This window comes from Schistocerca piceifrons, chromosome 5 (assembly GCF_021461385.2).
Source record: "Schistocerca piceifrons isolate TAMUIC-IGC-003096 chromosome 5, iqSchPice1.1, whole genome shotgun sequence".
Taxonomy (NCBI): Eukaryota; Metazoa; Arthropoda; class Insecta; order Orthoptera; family Acrididae; genus Schistocerca; species Schistocerca piceifrons.
The window spans coordinates 303,428,964-303,437,335 of record NC_060142.1 but is presented as its reverse complement, the minus strand read 5'-3'; positions in this window follow the sequence as shown (position 1 = coordinate 303,437,335).

The window sequence follows — 8,372 nt, the reverse complement described above, 5'->3', positions numbered from 1 at the left end:
TTTTTTAGACAGAAAAAATGACTGTCAAGATCTGGAAAAGTTAAGTATTGGTAATAAAATACTGCTGTTAAACTAGTGTGAAATATTGACCTTACTTTATAACAGGCAGGACATGTATATGGTTCATTATCAGTGGGGTTTCTTTAGTCATGAGGTGCATATAAAAACCAACTTTTTAAATTATAGTAATCAAAATCCATTTATTGGGGAACAAGTAATCTTGTTACTTGTCCATTTATTGCATTGCTCTTCGCGTTCCTACAAACACATCTGATTTTCGATTTATTTCTGTACTCAAATATTTGGATAGCATTGTAATGAATCAAACTTGTCACTCAAACACACACATTTGACAGACAATATATGCAAACCATAGATAAGCTACCTTCAGAAATACTGAGAAGACTCTTCCAATTAGTGTTATATCTGGTATTCCTAATTCGTCATGTCTCTCCTCCAGTTAAGAAACTGTTTTAAACCGTCAAAGACAAGCAAACATGTTTAGAATAAATGACATACTGCCAACTACACAACGGTGGCCCTCAAAGGTCCTTAACATGTGTCAGTTCTAAGACATCACTTACACAAATAAATCTTTCAATGCTGGGGATATACCGTTAATGTTTTTGCCTTGAAAAATCAATGAAAATTGAAACTGTCATACATAAAGCCAGATTGGAAAAATGTTTATGCTTCAGAAAGTTTCTTTGGTGAGCTGCATTTTTTGGTTGTCTCTGATGGAACAGTAGCTTGTCATACATGTTTGTAAGATATTCCAGAAACAAAAGCTCATTGAAAATCAGGCACGTACTTAGCAGAGTAGGTGGCCCCTGTCATCAGGCAGGATGTAAAATGACATGTTTTCCTTGTTATTTTTTATATTTTAAGGAAAACTTTGTAATAGTGCGTAATATTTTTCAAGAAGGAACCTCCCACCAAAAAAAAATAGTAAAATATGATACGTTTGTCATACATGAAGGGAAAAACAATACAGATGATAGTGATCTGATTCTGGGAACACAACTGTAAGTGATGTAATTCCAAAGGCACATTAGTCATCTCTTGGTAGTGTACTTCAAACCTAATTTCAATATTTAACAAACAATCAAGGGAAAAAAGTGTAGAGAAATGAGATCAGTTTTGTATGTGAGCTCAACACAGTGGAACAGGTGAATTGGGAATTAATACATACACGAAACTTAACATGATCTATCACTTCATTGATAATTTATAGGTTTTGAAGAGATTCTGACAACATAGTTTTACCATCATATAGCACTGGTTTTAGCAAGCCAGTGTAGCATAAGTATGATATGCATAAACCACCTATAAATTGAGATTTGCCAATGAAAAGACTTACGATGGAAATAGTAAGAAGGGGTAGAAGACATACGGGTAACAGTTACCTGTAATTTGAAACTGAAATGTTACAAACTGCCATGCAGTCACAATAGAGCCTTTACTTCTGGATGCCCTGGTATGGCTGTGAAACATCAATATATGTGTTAAGCAAATGTGTAAGATGTTTAATCACATTAAGGGTAGTAGTCACAGTTAAATTTTAATTTAGGGTAATACAAACTTTGATGTGCAAGGTTCAAGATTATGTATGCTGAAATCTGGAAGCTGTTTAGCCATGACGAATTGACATACTGAAGCAAATATGTATATGAGAAGGTATCGTGAGACGTGAACAGTGAAGATATAGTGACTAGTGTAGATTGCAAGATAAATTATTTATCCATAAAAGCGAGAAATATGACTTCTCTGATGACATTGTGAAATGGTTGTTAAACACTATATTCCTTTTTTCTGAGTACAACACTTTCTGTAACCAATGGGTAATACATATGTGAGATTTTGTCAGCAGTTTAACATGGACAGATATCTCTGAAAATTTGTTATACTGTGCAGTGGTTATTTTCAAAACAAAGTTTTGGTGAATTTCACATTTGTATATTGTTGCTTAGTTCGGGCAACAAATTATTTATAACTAAAATAACAGATGTCCACTTGTCACTTACATAGACATGTTGTTTGCCACCTTCATAATATTATTGGTTGGAGTACAAATTACTGCTGTGATGTATCAAATTCATTTAAAGTCTTAAAATCACAAGGAGACATAGGATGAGCAATGCTTACCTTCAGTAGGTGCAATTTCTATTACTATTGATAAAAACACTTAAAAGTAGAAAATAATATGAATAGCTTTCAGAGTTTATATACTGCTTCTTTTTGTTAAGGTGAGTGTCACTTTGATCCCAGGTTGTGGGAACATCAGGAGTCAACGATAAGCAGAAATGTCTACAATGGAATACATTGTTTGAGAATTTTAAAACTGTTATCACAATAAGCCACACCATCGGTACAAGGAAAATAGAGGTGACAATGCCAGTAAGATGCCAAACACTTTGTCATTGACATTTGGTGTACATACTATGTGCTTGGTTGCTTACTCATAAGAAACACATCTTGATATAAATATGTAAAACAGTGTAAGAACGTACAGAACACACAATAGCTGATAACGTATAATAATAGAACTCCTTTTTTTTTATTACTGAGGCAGGAAATTAATAAAAAAGTATAACTACACTAATGTATTCTAGAATGAAATTGGTGCATAATCTTAGGGTTATAAGAAGGCTCCAACAAGGTAAAAATTAAACAGCATATTAATGTTACACTATCAACTGAGACATGATTGGGGATGTTGGTTTCCTGCATAAAATTACTTGGTGGACAGGTCACCCCTCAAAGGAGACTCTGACATCCCGTTAGTGGAGAAGTTTAAAGGATGGAAATGCATTTGTATGATGGATGTTAGGCACCATCTTCCATACGTCCAATCCATAAGCTTGGTGAGAGCGATGGTGGGATTTGGAGATAGATTGTAATTATTTTATTTCTCTTGAGAAGATTAATGCCATAAGGCCCTCTCTTACATTTTACTAGTTATTCTACAAATTTAGTTCACATAATGACAAATATTATAAAAATAATTGCATTTAATATGGGATGCAACACTTGAAAGCAACTGTCATATAAATAGCGGAAAGCAATACGTATTTGTAGGAGAGAACAAAACGAGTTGAAATTAGTTCATGGAAAAGTAGATGACTGCAATCAGGTAAATTTACAGAGTGCACTGTCAACAATGGACGTGGGGGAGAAATAGGAAGGCGATGTAACACCAGTAATGAAAAGAGAGGGGAAAAAGATGGGGTTGACTGATTGAAAAATGAAACAAGAAATAAATATAATCTATGAGAGTGAAACTAGCCACATGTGTACATTTTTTAGGGAAATGTTGGGAGGTTGAGACAAGAAGAGCATCAACCGATTCTTGAATGCAACACGGCTTCGAATTGTGAGCAGAGTGCAGGGTAGCTTGTTACAGAGACGGACAGCAACAGAAGTGCTTTCGAATTTTTTTCCCTTTTTCTCTTTCTGGATAGGTACAGCTAAGTTACTAGATAGGTGAGACCTCTAGTTGTGATTATGATGACTTCTGTACTGTTACATTTGTGTCTCACATTTTATCACCTTACTTTAAATTTAAGGGATGTGGCTGAATACATTGAAAAGGGGTTAAGCAGGTAATCAATGTGCCTTGCATCCTTTGTGAGGTGGTTCTCACACACATTTTGCCGAGTTGGTGTTTAGAGGAATTCTGCCGCCATTTCATATGGGTGCTGCTCAACCATCGTCAGCATTATTGTGTTAACAAGATATAGGTTGTCATTTATCTATCATGCTTAACTTTAGAGAGCAAGCAGTACACTAAATGAGTTAGATACAATTTAGCCCTAAATGGCTGTAGAACAAAGAATTTAGCACAATGACCATTGATGTGTTCTGAGGGATCGAGTATGAGTGCTATGCTTGGAGATCAGAGTAAAAGAAGGTGCTGTCAAGAAATGATTGATCTGTTATTTTTATTGCAACATTAAATACTTCTATTACATCTGATCTGTATTTTCAAGATTGCCACGAATATCTTGTTAGTGGCACATTTCAATAAATGAATGCCTGAGAAAAGAAGTGGGTAGCAGAGAAGCATTTCTGTGAAACTGCGATTACTATTCAGAAGTGTGTGTGTGTGTTTCAAATGATAAACTATAATTCTTCCAACAGGCTTTCTGTTGGTCAGGCTGCTAGTTTCTGAACAAGTGGGGGTTCAATAGTTTGTGTTCTTTGGTGACATATGTTTGTCTGCCAGATGCTGACTATGGACAGCCATTTCCATCCCTTCTGAAGTGGTATTGCTTCAATGTAGATTGTAATACAGTGTTATTGCATTTTTCAAGTCCCAACTTGATGCCACACTGGTAATGTATTGTACCATAATCTGATTGAGGTTCCACCAGTGACTAATATATTGTGAATATCATAGTGGGATGTGCGCCCCACCAACCAATGGCCAATGCTCCAAGAATGTTCGTTCCTTGTGCTTGCTGTGGAAGATGACACAGGAAATTTAAAGTTGAGGTTATTGATATCAGCTACTGTGAACATCTTTAAGTAAACACTAGTTTGTGTTTGTATACAGTACTGATAGCGCGCTCTCTCTCTCTCTCTCTCTCTCTCTCTCTCTCTCTCTCTCTCTCTCTCTCTCCCCCAGTCAGCCATCAAGTAATATGGCCATAGAGTAGAGGAGCATATTGTTGTGGGCTGGCAGGAGGGCCCACAGAGGGAGCCGAAAGGCACGCGTTTTAGCTCACGCAGGCTGGCGTGAGGTCTTGAACAGGACAAGGAATTTAGACTTTAGAAAAAAGGAGGTAACTGGTGGAATACTTAACTTTAATCCATTAATGTTAAACGTAGCTCTTGTCTGTACATTATTTACAATATCAATAGTAACTGAACATGGCGCCTTGCTAGGTCGTAGCAAATGACGTAGCTGAAGGCTATGCTAACTATCGTCTCGGCAAATGAGAGCGTAATTTGTCAGTGAACCATCGCTAGCAAAGTCGGCTGTACAACTGGGGCGAGTGCTAGGAAGTCTCTCTAGACCTGCCGCGTGGCGGTGCTCGGTCTGCAATCACTGATAGTGGCGACACGTGGGTCCGACGTATACTAACGGACCGCGGCCGATTTAAAGGCTACCACCTAGCAAGTGTGGTGTCTGGCGGTGACACCACACATATCATTTTCATATTCTAATGGTTTAATATTTGGTAGTAGAGAAGTTTATCGGCAGTATAGGCCTTCGCTATTGGGCTAATGACTGTACCTTGAGAGGTGTTTTCTGATATTCTTTGTGGGCCTTCTGTATTATATATCAATGTATGCACATTCATGTAAAGATCCTCAAATTGACCATGATGAAAGTATTTGGACTTAAAGAGTGCAAAGCTTTTGCATATATACATTACCAAACGCCGCTGATATAAAAAAGTACGGTGTGGTGAAATGGTTTCACCAGATGAATGTGGCCAACTACCAGTTGCTACATTGTATATTTATCAGAAGTCTCACTTCCTCTTCTGAAGCAATACTGAGTGTGCGGAAACAAGTTTTCACAAAAATAATGAAAAAAAGGCACAAATTAGTTTATTATTTCTTAAACTATTCACCCTTGAAGCTTACACATTTTCACATGTTTTTCATCTAGAGACATTTCTTTCTCTAAAAAAATATGGTTTTGGAAGAACTCATCAGTTTCTTGAGGTGATGGAAATCACTGTCTTTGGATTCTGTTTGCCGTAAGGGAACAATACAAAGTTTTCAGGTGATAAATCAGAGGAATGAAGACAATGGCATTAGTTCATTGGTTTTCTCTGTTAAATAATCAATTGTTTTACATGCTGGGTGACAGCTGGCATTGTCACAGTGAAAAATGTTTAATATTTTTCAGTTGTTTTTCCTTCCTGCACCAATGACTCGTTGCAGAACTCATTGCATAGTATTTGGCATTGCTGTTCTTTGATCCGGTAAAGCAATTTTTGCTACATGTCACATTTTTTTGGAAGTGCTTTGCGAATGAACCACTTCATTGGTTTTAGTCCATCTTGGGTCTTCCACATAGTTGACCACTGCTTAGTTTCTGGTTCATATGAATTTATCCAAGTGTCTTCTCCTTGTATCACGTTGTGTATAGGTCTTGCATATATGTGATCAAAATTTTTTAAATACTTCCTACACCAAATGATACAAACTTGTTTTTGAAATTTAGTTAACTAGTGTAGAAGCAATTGGAAATGGATCTTTTTCACAGTTAAATGTTCATGCAAAATTGAAAGTACTATAGTGTTTGAAATGCCTAAGGATGTGTCTGTCTCAAAGTCAGTCTCACACAATCTTCTTCAATCAATCATTTTGTGAATGCATCAATGCTTTGTGCAACAACCACCAATTTCAGACAACATTCACAAAATTTATCACTGATAGAAACATGCACATTTTGCAAAATAGTTTTAAACAGTCTTCTCTTAAGTAAATTAATCAGCAAAAGCGGAAGAAAGTGATTCGAGATTAAAGAGAATATCTACCCAACCTGTAGCTGAACCTGTGATGTGAGCAATTTACGGTATCTAAAACTCTGTGTTAGCACTGCAGTGGAGCAATTTTTACTGTGGAGGCAGTGCTGTTTTCTTTGGAAAGGTTAAGCTGCTTTTTCCAGTCTCCACACCCAATGCCTTGGAGAGGGAAATTAGTCATGTCCTGTTTTATATCTGTACTGGACCTCTCTTCCAGTCAACTCTGAAGCACTTTATTTTACTATCAAGATGGGATAATGATCTGAACCCCGGGGCATCTTTCAAGACTTTCAGGCTGTATAATAATGAGAGATGGAGCACTGGTAAAAAACCACTTCAATATGGTGAAGGTACCACTGGCAATGGCAAGGAAAGCATTTCTGAAGAAGAGAAATTTGTTAACATAGAGTATAGATTTAACTGCCAGGAAGTCGTTTCTGAAAGTATTTGTATGGAGTGTAGCCATGTATGGAAGTGAAACATGGACGATAAATAGTTTGGACAAGAAGAGAATAGAAGCTTTCGAAATGTGGTGCTACAGAAGAATGCTGAAGATTAGATGGGTAGATCACATAACTAATGAGGAGGTATTGAATAGAATTGGGGAGAAGAGGAGTTTGTGGCACGACATGACGAGAAGAAGGGACCGGTTGGTAGGACATGTTCTGAGGCATCAAGGGATCACAAATTTAGCATTGGAGGGCAGCGTGGAGGGTAAAAATCGTAGAGGGAGACCAAGAGATGAATACACTAAGCAGATTCAGAAGGATGTAGGTTGCAGTAAGTACTGGGAGATGAAGCAGCTTGCACAGGATAGAGTAACATGGATAGCTGCATCAAACCAGTCTCAGGACTGAAGACCACAACAACAACAACCAGGACTGAAGACCACAACAACAACAACAACAACAACAACAACAACAACAACAGTGAGAGGGAACGCAATTGAAAATAAAAGATTTTGGTCTTCTATTGCTGAAATAATTGTTGCAGCATTTTGGCGTATTGTCTTTCAGCTCCATGATGGAAGTGAACTGTAAGACTGCTGCATTTTAAGTAAGGTAGCTGGATCAGCAACATAATTTTGTACTATATTTCATTAGCTACGGCTGATAAGGGTGAACAGTAAAACGCCATCTCTAAATGAGCGACATGCTGGCTATACACATGCTGCAGCAAGCTAGAGCAGTTATCGTACTGTAAGCACACAGTTAATTAGGGGTACACGGCAGTTTCACGGCTCAGTAGAGTAGTGCTCTTCCCATCAATCCAGTAATCTTGTATTTGGAGAAACCTAGAAGTTAGGCTTGAACCATATTTCTGGTCACCAAAATCAGCTGATAAGCAGTACACATTTTTTGCAGTGGGCTTCCTGTACTGGATCCCACTGCCGGGAATAACTCTGATAGACATTGTGAGTTTACCTGGTCTTCTGTTCTGCAGGTTAATTTTTAACACTCATTTCAATAGGTGCACCTCCACAAATGCATACTATTTGGGCTGTTGCGTGCTGGAAACTTGTTGACTTGTTTCCAGTGTGACCAATGGTGCTACTAATTTTGAATGTCAGACTGGAGAAATTATGTACTGTATGAACAATAATCAACTAGGCCTTGTAATGAGATTTTGCGAACAGTACTCAATTTTTTAGCCATTCTCCTTTTATAGGACTGTGTAGTTGATCTGTTGGTAGTGGAATGCTTTTCATTTCAACTGGCACATTTAACTTATGAATGTTACAAGACTAAACTGTATGGGAACTGCCACATTTAGAAAACCTGACGTGGCCCTTTCATTGTTTGCTGATATGTTTGAACCAGAGATAGTTAAGCACTTCCTCAGAGCAGTGATGCATTGTGACAGCTGGTATTGAATTCTGTGAATCAT